The 13,589-nt window shown below is 44.9% G+C and overlaps 1 protein-coding gene across 3 annotated transcripts in view; it reads right to left on the bottom strand.

Annotated features, from left to right (window-relative positions):
* LOC108537025 (phenylalanine--tRNA ligase, mitochondrial-like) overlaps nt 1–13,589 on the bottom strand; it is a 543,711-nt gene that overhangs the window by 138,783 nt on the left and 391,339 nt on the right. The window lies entirely within an intron of this gene.

Below are 13,589 nucleotides of genomic sequence, written 5' to 3'. Positions count from 1 at the left end.
CCTGCAAGAGACTCTACCTTCCAACGGCTTTCATTCCTAGCCAGCCTCTGCTCTTTGACTTCTTCCTCCTGGGTCCTCTTCTTAGTTCCTCACTCACTCTCTCCACCATCCTTTAAACCTTGGTGTTCCCTCGAGTCCTTTCCTCACCTTGCTCTTCACCTGTTCTAGACATTCACCGGGCATGTAGGTCACGTCTGGAGCTCCAGTGGTCAAGAACAGTACACATTCCAATACTGGCCTCTCTCTGCTGAGCTCTTAGAGTAACATTCCCCCGTGTCCTGCCTCAAACTCAGGAAGTCCCAAAGTCACTAAGTCATCTTCTCCACCAAAGCACTGCTGCCCCTACTTAATCCTCACCTCCATTCCAACCACCAACCTCTCGGCCACACAGGTCAGGACTCCGGGAGTTATGTGGTTTCTTCATCCCCATGCTCTCTGCTTTGAACTGGCCCCCTTTCCCATAGATTTGAGCTCCTGTCTTTTTTTTTTTTTTTTATTGTCAGCTTCTCTCCACAAGGCCCCTGGCACTGACTCAACCCAGACTCTCATTTCCTTTCACTCAGACTATTTATTAAAAGTTTGCTTGACCTGTTTTCCAACCACCAACCTTACCCTTGGCCAACATAGTTAAGATAGGTAATCATTTAAAAACTGCACATAGAATTATTTAATGACTCTCCACATTTTCTACCAGGAAAGCCCATATTTGTATAAGGAAATACAGGCTTTAGGATCTAGCCCCTCATCTCTCCAGCCTCGTTTTCCCAACTCTTCCATCCTCCCTATTACACTGCTCACACTAAATCACTCTCACATTTCTGTCTTTATACATGGGCAACATGTACAAAGACAGACGTATAAATTCTACCTGAAATTTCTAGGCCCCTTCCACATCAAATTCCTATTTGTTTTTCAAGATTCCGCTGAACCACAATCTGCAAACATTTCTTGAGTATATAAAGCAAAGTAAGGTGCTACCCCTGTTTGAAATCATAGTGACATGTTTCTAATTTAAGACATTTTTTCACAATGAATCACATACATCTATGTGATACCTCCTATCAGACTGTGAGCTCCTTGAGGACAAGCACTCAGTTTTTAAAAGTTACTTTTATGTCTCAGACCATAAATATCACAGATAGCAGAGTGTCTCACCCATGGTGAGTGTTTTAACGCATTTATGGGTCATCCCATGTTCCCGGGAATGGATGTGTTACAACCTGACATTGATCTTCAGCTGTTCTAGCTATAAGGAAAAGAACCCTTTTTGGTTCATACTGAAATGGTCATCTCAACCTCAACCCTGTGGTGCTCCAGAGTTCTCTCACAAGGAAGTTGATCACTTCAACCTCTTACCTCTTCCTTCTTGTCCTCTTCTAGTGCCTGACGTCTGCAATTGCACGTGTTTTAGAACTCATTTGATCTCAAGTGATGGCAATGCACATCAAACCAGCTTAAACAACAGGAGAATTACCACTGGCTTAGGGAATCTGAGGAAGGACTGGATAACCAAGCTGTGGGAAGGGCAGCATGTGGCTGGACACCAGGACACCAGCGAACCAGGGACTCAGGCACACCAGCACTTTCCCTCCATCTCTTGTCTCTGTTCACCACATTCTCCCCTTGAGGGGAAACGTGGCCAGAGATGGTTCCTAGGTACTCACAGCTTCAGCTGCTGGAGGAGTAACCCAAGCGCCCTTTGGTTTTCTGTCCAAACATTACAGAGAAAAGGCCTCGCCTGCCCAGCTTTGCTGGGTGCCCATCTTCAGATCTGTCCATGGGGCCAAAGCATGGATCTCCCTCTGCCAACATGGAGGCTCCCTTACTGACCATGCATGTGGGGGAAGAAGCTGATTCTACAAAGGGGTTCTGATAGCCCAGACCAGAAGTTCACAGTGGTTTGGAAATTACACTTTCAAGAGACCTGAAGTTTCTCTGCTTTCCCTGTACAGACAAGCATTTTACTTCCTTTCATGTTACCTTCCTTCGGAAATTTTCCCTGCTCCTCATCTGTGGCAAACAAACAAGCAGACTTACACACAAACACATGACAATTTGACTCCTTGAATTTCTATCCAACCCTGTGATCTCCCCGCTTCCTATCAGAAAGGGTTTCCCAGGTAACCGTGAATAATTTACATACTTCCTACAGTTCTCTGCTCCTGGAAGCTAACGAGTTTTAAACTATATTTTGTATACGATTTGACCAACCTTGTTAAAAGCACTTTTCTTTTTTTTCCTTTTCCCTGTCTGAATATTTGGCCTGAACCAAATTATTTTTAAATCAGCAATTTACTAAGAACCCAACTTACTGTACACCCAACTTCTGTTTCTAAGGCGTATTCTCCACCCCAGTCAGTTTCTCCCTTTTAAAGAAATCATCATAATGGACAGTAAAGAGTTCTGGTCACCTAGCTGGAAAACATTGCCAACTGAGGTTAAGTTGTGCCCTGTGGAGCAAGTTAGGTCAGTTACATCTGGAGAAAAAATAATACAACATATGCTGTTGGTGGGATTTCTTTCTCTTTATCATTAATTCATCAAAAATATGTATTGAGTACTTACTCTGCTGTATGTCCCAAATATAGTGGAAAGCTAAAGACCCAGTACTTCATAGTAACTTAGTGCAATGATGAAAAGACATATAAACACCATGCAATGTGGCAATTGCTGTAACAGAGAAATGGGTTTGAAATGCTTATTCCATCATCACTGCAGAATTTCAAAAATTGTATGCCACGTGCATTGCTGGACAGGCAATCTGCCAGGAGAAATTAGCATATTTAATAAATTCTGAGATACGCAATTACTCTAGTAACATTCTGTGTAAATGTCTAGACCACAGCTGTCATGCCTTATATAAATATTTCACCTGCTTAATTTTCACTACTAGTTTCTTCTTTCTTCATCTTACTGCTGTTATTTCCTTTAGAGGGAAGTGAAAGCAAAGAAAAGCAGCCACATCTGTCAAACACAGAATACAAAACCTACTGTAGGGTATGCCTTCATTCCTGAGAAGTATAACACAAATTAGGCTCATCTTATAAAATACAGTCATGCACTGCACAACGGCATTTCAGTCAAAGAAAGACTGCATATATAATGATGGTCCCATAAGATTATAGTGGAGTTGAAAGCTACCTATCACCTAGTGACATTATAGTCCATGTAAAGTCACAGAGCAACACATTACTCGTGCATTTGTGGTGATGTAGTATAAACAAACCTACTATGCCGCCACTTGTATAAAGTATCTTTAGATATGTTCAGATACACATAGACTTAACATTGTGTTGCAACTGCCTACAGTATTCAATACAGTAACATGCTGTGCAGGTTTGTAGCCTTGGAGCAACAGGCTGCACCGTACCCCATACAGCCTATGTGTGCGGTAGGCTGCACCTTCTAGGTTTGCTTAAGTACACTCTATAATACTTACATAACAAAAGCTAATGATAGATTTCTCAGGATGCAACCCCGTCGTTAAGTGATGCATGACTCTAGTGATGTTCACAAAAGATTACTAGGCAACTGGAATTTTGTTGATTTTGTCCTCATTTCTGAACTGTGCTCCCACGGAAAAGAATTTAGTCAAAACTGAGATCTAATGAGGTCTGAGGTGAAATCTCCAAACCTTTATTTGCATGGGTTTACCTGGAGGGGAAAGCCTAAGGAGGATTTGGGAGAGGGGCTTTGCAAAGCTGGTAGAAAGGTGGGGCTCAAAGCTGAGTTGCTTAAGTCCCAGGTGACAAGTTGATAGTGGGGAAAGGCACAGCTCTGAAATACAACTGGATACCATCATGGCCCCAAAGCCTCAACGGTGGTGTCCCCTGGGGGCCCAGTGGGAGTCACTGTCATCTCCAGTGGAAGTTAGCTTGCTGTGGACACTCCCTGAGACCTACAGAAACACTTTTGGGGGGCTCTGCAGGATACTGGGGTCCATGACATCAGGTAGGTGGCGATGCACTTGGGATATCTGAGTATGAACATTATTACGCACCCTCATCTGAACTCGCAGGCTGGGGATGTCTGAGTTTGAGAACTCATTTCCTAAGTGCCTGATTAGTGCCTCTTCCTTGAGGTAGTTCCCACTAGAAAGCAGGGATTCCCTTGTTTGTACTAGGCTTCCTTCGGGTGTTATCTTCTTCCTGTGGATGTCATGGAACATTCTGCCTTGTTTTTTCCTTACTAGACACCCAATTAAATTCCAATCTTAATAACACCTTCCCTGGCTCTAAACTATGCATGAATATGTAGATCACTATGAAGCTGTACACTGTTAAACAAAACAGAAACAAAACAAAAAACCAGTTGAAGCCCCTGTAAAGACCTGCTCGATGCCTGGATGTTTCTACCTTAACCATCCCCACCACCTGCGCATCTGAGATTCAGCCTTGTTGTGATTCCAAGCCCAGTCCCACCTCTCAGGAGAGACCATCTGGAGCCTGGCCAGTGGCTCACCATCAAGGCAGGCAGGCGGCCTTGCTGATGATCCTGCTGTAACAGCAGGGTCCCACATCCCAGGGAGTGGTCTCCACATTCCTCTATAATTGTGCCTTACCTAGGACTCCACTCTGCCAGTGACTGGACTGCTGTCCCCCAAGCCTTATTTCTCTGTGACTACTTGTCTGCCCCGCCACACATGTGCAGTGTCCACTGGCCACTTGTCTCTCTCCCAAACATCCCTCCTAAGACAGACACCCAGGATCTTGGGTGCCATCAGGACCACTGGCAGACATCTGTGCACGTCATCAGTCCCTCCCCTAGGAGCTGACCATGCATCCCTGTCTGTGCTGGCCGCTTGCCTTCTTTGGTTCACCCTCCTGGCTGCTACTTGAGCCTCAGTTATGAGCAAATTAAAGAAAAGAATTAGCACAAGAGACATGGGAGCTGCCTCAGCCTGCACCCCCGTGTCAGCGGTGGCCCTGCTTGCGTTAACCTGGAGCCTAGCTTGTTTCTTGCTCTGGAGAAGACCAGCAATGTGAGGCCCAAGTCTGCCAGACCCATCTGCGCTGCTCAGAAATGTGAACTGGTGAAGTGTGACTCCAACAGGTATCACCTGCATATCCTCGAGACTTTCTCACAAATCATAGGCTTGTCTGTAGAGACGTAGCCTCAGGATCTACAATTAAGATAATGGTCCCTCTGAAGGGGCCAGGATGTATCCAAATTCATAAATCTCTTCATTTTCAAGACAATATCATTAACTGTGGGAGCTACGGTACCTTCAAGGCTGAGCCATGTGTGGGATGAGAACTCTGAGGCTGACACGGGTGGATGGACAGTGAGTTGGGCGGGGGTGAGGGGCAGACTCCCATGCTGGCTCCGGACATCGAACTTGGGAGGTAGCCAGAAGGAAGTGATCTTGTGAACGGAGGCAACAAGTTTAAAGACCTCGAACAATTCAGAGTCTCACTCGTAAGTGCCTAAAATGGGGGGGTGCCCACCCTACGCCGTTTCTGCCAGCAATCCTGTAACTTATATCATGTCGCAGGCGGCTCTCGGTGTGCGTTTAACTTGCTTGAATCTAATCATAAGGGGGTGGGACAGGGAACATCAAAGGATGTGAGTTACTCTCATTCCTCATCTTGGAAAGACAGCGTTCCATCGCCACACTACAAAAAGGTGCCCGGGATGCCAAGGGAAGACAATAGCCAAAGACTCACTGAAAACCGCTAAGTGAAAGTTAAAAAGGATTTCATAAAGGTGTGCATTACCGCAGCAGGTCACTGAAGACACAGCCCCTTCAGCGCCTGGCTTCTCTCCTTGCCTAGCTACTGCTGAGCAGTCTCTCTGCCTCTGCCCTTCTCTCTGCAGAGACACTACTCCTGGGTCCCTGCCAGGACAGCACTGAAGGGAATCCCAAAGAATCTTTAGGCAAATGGTGACGTGCAGGGCGACAAGGAGGAGCAAGGTGTTTGGGGACTGAACGAACTGTGATTTAATTCGTCTAATGCTGGCGTCAAACAGGGCTGCTATGTGATGGGAAGGAGATGCACCCATCCTAAGCTGTTAAAAGAAAGCTTGGGGAAGGAGGAAAGAGAAAGGAGGAAGGGGAAAGCAGATACCCAGGCTAAAAATAGTTCTTGAGAATTGCTTTCTCGGCTGTCTGAACCACCACAACAAAAGTTCTTATACCCACATCACCAGCATTACAATCAAAATGGAAAAGAAAAGGGAGCAGCCAGGAGAGTTTTAAACAGGCCTGGCAGCATCTGGCCATCTCCTTGGTACTGCATGCTGTCAGTTTCAAGTAGACACAACTCCTGACAAGCTCCCTGTACCCACGGCTCTCTCAAGATTAGCTGTCATTGGCTTTTCAGTGCTGGGCTCTCTTTAAGTTCAGATAACTGCACTTATTTGGCTCTGTCCAGAGGAATAAGACCAGGATGTGATTTGCAAACCAGAAATGTCATCTCATCTGCCACTGTCCACAGCATTTTCCCAACACAGGACCCAGAGAACACCAAGACTGGCTATATAACTCTGCTGACCAGCATCGATGTCACTTTACAAAGTCTTTTTTTTTTTTTTTTTTTTTGAGAAGGAGTCTCGCTCTGTCGCCCGGGCTGGAGTGCAGTGGCCGGATCTCAGCTCACTGCAAGCTCTGCCTCCCGGGTTCACGCCATTCTCCTGCCTCAGCCTCCCGAGTAGCTGGGACTACAGGCGCCCGCCACCTTGCCCAGCTAGTTTTTTGTATTTTTTAGTAGAGACGGGGTTTCACCATGTTAGCCAGGATGGTCTTGATCTCCTGACCTCGTGATCCACCCATCTCGGCCTCCCAAAGTGCTGGGATTACAGGCTTGAGCCACCGCGCCCGGCCAGTCTTTTTTTTTTTTTTGAGACATGGTCTCGCTCTGTCACCCACGCTGGAGTGCAGTGGTGTGATCTCGGCTCACTGCAACCTTCACCTCCTGGCTTCAAGCAATTGTCCTGCCTCAGCCTCCTGAGTAGTTGGGATTACAGGTATGCGCCACCATGTCCAGCTAATTTTTGTATTTTTAGTAGAGACGGGGTTTCACTGCATTGGTCAGGCTGGTCTCGAACTCATGACCTTGTGATTCACCTGCCTCGGCCTCCAAAAGTGCTGGGATTACATGCACGAGACACCGTGCCCAGCCTACAAAGTATTTTTTTAATTAAAAATTTCCTCCTTAAATTGCAAGAATAACATGCATCATTTCTGAATGACAGCTTTATGCAAAGTCTCATTCTGTTTCCCTTCATTATCACAACTTCCCAGTTATATGCATTTGGCTGCCAAGTCCAAGGCTCCCAGTTGTACTGAGGAGGTTATTCTTCATTTTAAAGTACAAATTAGATTGACTATGACACTTATTGGTTTTTTACTCTACCAGCTACTCGTGTTTTGGAACTCTCTGTAATTTTCAAAGCATTTCACATATATAGTGTCATCTAGTTTTCATAACTACCATTTATGGGTGATATTACTCCTGGTGATAGATGAGGAAACTAAGGCTCAGAAAGTCCCAACATCACACATCTAAGATATAAAAAGTCAGGACTCACCCATGCCTTCCAATTCTAAATTCTGAGCCCTTCCACTAAACTACAATGACTCTACTTCTCATGTCATAAAGTATTTCCAGTCATTTAATAACAGTTCCTCTAAGGAAGGAAGAAGGACTAGTTAACCATCCACTAAGCATTATGTAGTAAGTCTCCCTCCACTGATATAAACATTGCAGGAAGATGAAAATGAGCTATTGTCTTAATCTGTTCCTGCCACTATACAAAATAGCTTAGACTGAGTAATTAATACACAATAGAAATGCATTTCTCACCGTTCTGGAGGCTGGGAAGTCCAAGATCAAGGTGCCAACAGATTTGGTGTCTGGTGAAGGCTGTCTCTCTCCACTTCATAGATGGCTCCTCTTATTTGTCCTCACATGGCGGAGGGACAAAGGACAAAAGGGACGAACACTGTGTCCTCCCCATGGTGGAAGAGATGGAAGGAGCAGGCAGCTCTCTGAAGCCTCTTCTATAAGGGTACGAATCCCATTCATGAGGGCAGAGCCCTCATGACTTAATCATTTCCCAAAGGCTTTGCCTCTTAATACTACCACAATAGAGATTACTTTTCGACATGAATTTTGGAGGAACACAAACATTCAAACCATAGCAGCTACTATGCCACAGGCCTCTAAGGAGTTTCCATCATGTGGAATAGCCTAGAAAAGTTTAAATGCAAATAGAGAATAAAAGCTAAGAATGAGCCAACAATGAGGTGCAGTTACGCAGAGTTCTACACATGGAGCTGACTGGTGGCGGATGGGGGAAAGAGGAAGGTGGTGTAAAAAATCTGATGAGCCCTCCAGGTTGAAATTGCTCTGCCAATGGCTTCCTGCTCTGGTGGGTAGGGTTGGGCTGCTTTATAAGTGGCCCCTAATGAGATTGACAATGGATTCTTAACCCAATGGTGGTCCATGTGCAGGTGGCCTAGCACCCCAGGAGGCAGCCTGATGCAAGGGGATCTGTCCGAACGGCGTGATGGTGTTTAGCTCAGTCAGTCAGGCTATTTCACTCCAGAATTTGCGCTGGATAATGAAGCAGACTGGCTAGAAAAGACTGCAGGTAACGTAGAAAGAGAAAACGTTAATGTGTATGGTGGGGAAGTAGAAGATACAGACTGGCCAGCACAAGGAAGGACAGAAACAGAGCCAGAAGCACCCAGAGGCTGAGGGTCTCCAGCCCTTATACCTTCCCTCAGTTCTGAAGAGCTTTCCAGTTTTGATTCAGGTGTATCCTCAAATAAATCCCCTTTGTCCTAAGGTACCCACCATGAGTGGGTATGTCCTGGCAACAGTTTATGGAAGCTGAGTTTCTATGACAGGTAGTTTACACACATTAACTAGAGTTGTGACTGTGTACATCTCATTCATAAGGGATTAGAAGGGAGACAGACATACACAGCTTGCTGTTCTGTCTCCTTGGTAAACTCTCCCAGACTGAAGGCCTCTTTCCTCTGAATCTACAGTCCTGGATGATGGGTACCTTCCATTTCAAGTCAATCAAACCTTCCTGGGTGTTAATTATGTACAAGAAACTGGGAAGGTCGGCCGGGCGCGGTGGCTCAAGCCTGTAATCCCAGCACTTTGGGAGGCCGAGATGGGTGGATCACTCCAGAATTAAACCAGGTCAGGAGATCGAGACCATCCTGGCTAACATGGTGAAACTCCATCTCTACTAAAAAATACAAAAAACTAGCCGGGCAAGGTGGCGGGTGCCTGTAGTCCCAGCTACTCGGGAGACTGAGGCAGGAGAATGGCATAAACCCGGGAGGCGGAGCTTGCAGTGAGCTGAGATCCGGCCACTGCACTCCAGCCTGGGCGACAGAGTGAGATTCCGTCTCCAAAAAAAAAAAAAAAAAAGAAAGAAACTGGGAAGGTCATTCACTAGGTTAACCAGCCTTATCACCTCATACTTTTATTGCTATTTCACTTTTGCATGTTATTTAGCTCCATAAAGACTGGCATCTTGGCCAGGTGTAGTGGTTCACACCTGTAATCCCTTCATTTTAGGAGGCCAAGGAGGGAGGATCACTTGAGGCCAGGAGTTCAAGACTGGCCTGGGCAACAAAGCAAGACCTCCATCTCTACAAAAAAAAAAAAAATTAGCCAAGTTTGGTGGCCCACGCCTGTAGTCCTAGCTACTTGGGAGACTGAGGTGGGAGGATCACTTGAGCCTAGGAGTTGTACTCCAGCCTGGGCAACAGAGCAAAGCCCTGTCTCAAAAAACAAATAAAAACAAGCAAACAAACAAAAACCTCAGAATCTTGCCTCCATACCCTTATGACCACACAGCAATTAGCCCAGTGTTTTCCATAGCACAGGAACTCAAGAATCACTTGGCAAATTTATTTATGGTATGTCTCTTTGCATGAAGTTTAAGGAAGTCTAGAAGTGGTAGTGCCTAAATCAGAAGCTATGTAGTTCAGCTGAAAGAGAAAATAAAGAAGGATGTGTAACAACAGTAAACCTACTGACAGGTAGGAGAAGGCAAGAGGCCTGTCCACCTGACCCACGTGGCTAACTAGACCCTGGGCAGGCATCTGACTCAAGTGGAGCCCATCTACCAGCTGCCTCTGATCTGGCAGGAAAAGTTGAGTTGGGCTAATCAGGTCCTTTTGTTGTGACCATCAGAATAAGGCAAGGGACTTGGAGTTGGTGCTGATTGCTGGACAGTGAAGGTCATGTGCACTCAGGGCCCTGGTGGGGTATTCTGAACTCTGTATAAGACAAAAAAGAGCAGAAACAACATGGTGGGAAGGTGGGGAGAGACAGAATCAGTGTGAGAAAATGAAACGGAATTGGGAAGTAGTGACACCACGGAAGGAGTGAAGGTCAGACCTTTCATCTGCCTAAGTTCCTGCTCTTTCCAAAGCCTGGTCAATTTGTCCAGCTTGTCCAGTGTTTGAACAAGTGGGTCTCTCTGTTCCTTGGGACCACTAGAGCCCCCATTAGAACACCTTCTCCTGTGATGTGTTCTATCCCTTCTCCCCACTGCTGGTAACATAAAATGAAGCACAATTTTATGACACTTTTTTTATAAGAAGCATAAGACATTCTCCATTAAAGAAAATCCCAGTGGTTCTCAAACTGGGGGCAATTTTGCCTACCAAAGGGGCAATAGAGACAATTTTGATTGTCGTGTGTGTGTGTGTGTGTGTGTGTGTGTGTGTGTGTGCGTGCACGGTAGGAAGGTTGTTACTGGTATCTAGTGAGTAGAGGCCAGGGGTTCTGCTAAACATCTTATAACACACAGGACAAAGAGTTACTGGGTCCAAAATAGTAGCAGTATGAGGTTAAAAAACCTTCCCCAAGACCAAGGGATGACAATGCAAAGTATATAGCAACTTCTTTATGTAAGGGTCGAAAACTCATCTGATGTGCACATATGGAAAACAGTCAGGATTGGGAAAATGTAAAAGTGTAAGAGTTGGTGTGCTAGGGTGTTGAGATGATGGGTGAATCTCATCTTTCCTATTTTCAAATTTTTATGCATTGGCATTTTTATTGGGTGTAATTTGACAAAGTGAAAATGAATGAACACATGGAAACAAGAACGAAGAGAGGGAGACTGGAAGGAGAATGCACTTGAACTGCCTCATCGAATGCTGCTCCAGTACTGCAGAAAGAAGAGCTTGGACCAGGTCAACATACATGACTCACGCACACAGGGAAGCCAGGCCAGCCACACTGAGAAGGTGTCTCTCATGGTGAAGACCCTCTTGAGAATTCTGTCAGATATGGTCACAAGGGTTCTAGTCTACTCACTTAAGCCAAATTATAAAAAAAAGGTGAGTGAGAGATCACCAAAGGGAATATAACCATGAGGAAGTTCAAGTAGGGATGAAGAGAACTTAGAGGCCCCTTTAGTGACCTGAGGTTAAGGGAGGAGCTCACTTCTAGCATCCCCGCTCTGACTGACAGTGCACAGACTCAGGAAGCCCCTTCTACGACTGTGAGCAGGAAGTGGCAGGCCAGCAGCAGCCCCAGGAACAAGGAGTGAGTCTATGAGCAGAATCGCGTTGGGGCATCAGTGAATCCACCTTTTCAAGCCTGCCCTTGCTGCAGGTGCCTGGGGCATTTTTCACCACCAAATCCCTCCTTGCAGTCAAAGGAGGGGGATGGTAGTGAAAAAAAATTTTACTCCCCAATTCTAACTCTTGAAAAGGTCTGTCTTAAACCCAGACCAAATCTGACCTGTTAAGGTCTACTTAATTTTACAGTCCATCTCCACAGTTCATAAATAATCAGCTGGCATCTCCAAATGAAGTATTGGCAGCTAAAGGCAATGGCTAAGTTCCCCTGGGCTACTCTTCACTCTTCCTCATACCCCATTTTGCTAAGAAATATTCTGAGCAACTGGTGTTACAGAATAAAACAAAAAACAACACCATAATTCCTTAAGGTGCATGAACTTGGAGACTGAAGATGATCAATGTATTCACATTACAAATGTGTTGGAGGGGATATCAAGTTCATATGCTGACATACATGACTGCCTTCTCAAGTTACCCATTTAGTGAGTGCATTGTATAGTACAATATTCCAAAGATGTTAAAGGACATGGCAACCTGGATCCCTTCCCTACAGGTAATCACCATTCTATTTTTTGTTACATTAAATTTTAGAACTACAAGAACTCTTCTGCACATTAAGTGGCCCATAGATTAAGTGGAAAAGATCCTCTGGGAGAAGGTTCTAATGACTGGCTGGAACAAAATGCCATTTTTTTCTAACCTGAACATCTATCCTCCTTCAGGGCACAAGCTGTTATTCGTAATCAAGAAAAAATTTCTCCATTTGTCTAATATTATGAAATTAGGCACTTCTTCGGCAGTTTATGTCTCCCTGAGACATCTCGGGATCTGTTTTTGTTCAGAAAATAACATGCAACGTGTTCAATGACTTTGTCTTTCACTCAGTCCTATCACATCTCACACGTAAGCATGCTTTGATGTTAGGGAAAGAAAGGGTCGAAGCTCTTTTGCACTATCTGGCTATATTTCATTTATGTGTTTAGAGAATAAAATAAATCTTGAGGTCAAGGTTCAAGGTCAGGAGACCATTCACTTCGTATCACCTAAGTAGTCAGGGATTTGGTGGGGAGATGGGGAGGGTGGGCACAGGGTGCTCAAGGAAGGATGATCTCCTAGTGGAGGGTTTTGGAATTTGGGAGCCAGAGTCTATAAAAAAAACTTCAAGTATCCCCCTGCCCCAAATCAAGGGTTAGCAACCTATAACCCATGGGCCAAATTCACACTCCACTGATATTATAGTCAAAGCTTCATTGGAACACAGCTAGGCTCGTTTGTTCATATTTTATCTGTGACTGCTTTTGCAGTTGCAGACTTGAGTAGTTATGAGAGAAATCTTATGACCCACAAAGTCAAAAATATTCACAATCTGGTCAATCCTTGCCCTAGATACTTATTGAGGATCACTGCACAGTAAGCCATCATTACTAAATAATGTGTCCTTTTTCTCAGGTATATTTCCCAGTACTATAATAGCTAGGTTTCGCTTTGGCTGTCAATAATGAGATCTAAAAAATAAGTGGCCCAAACAAGGTACTTCTCTCTCAGCTAAACGTCCAGGGCTGAAGGAACACGATTCAAGCCCCAGGCTATTTCTTCTATGTTGTTGCTCCACTCCATACAGTCTCCATTGCCAAGGCCGCACCATGGCCCAAAATGGCTGCCAGAATACTAGCTATCACATTCACAATGAAGTAGCAGGAAGAAAAAAGTTCAACTTTTAAAGAAACTTCTGGAAATACCACTAGACATGTCTACTTACAAATCATTGGTCAAATTTAGAAGTATAGACTTCTAGTTGGGTGCGAAATTGCTGAGCTAAAAAATCAGGTTTTGGTTATTACAAAAATGGCACCAGGCGGAAGGATGGGGGGAATTGGATATTGAGAGATAATTAGCAATCTCTGCCATAGGAACCTTACTCCAATCACCAAGCTCCTTATTAAGAGGGTCACATGCCCTTGGCAGCCATGTCCTTTGGCACAGCTCCAAAAAAAACAGTCTTTTTTTTTTTTTTTTTTTTTTT

Source organism: Rhinopithecus bieti, unplaced genomic scaffold (assembly GCF_001698545.2).
Source record: "Rhinopithecus bieti isolate Rb0 unplaced genomic scaffold, ASM169854v2 scaffold_14232, whole genome shotgun sequence".
Lineage (NCBI taxonomy): Eukaryota > Metazoa > Chordata > Mammalia > Primates > Cercopithecidae > Rhinopithecus > Rhinopithecus bieti.
The sequence above is the reverse complement of the archived record's forward strand: the minus strand, read 5'-3'. Positions and strand labels throughout refer to the sequence as shown.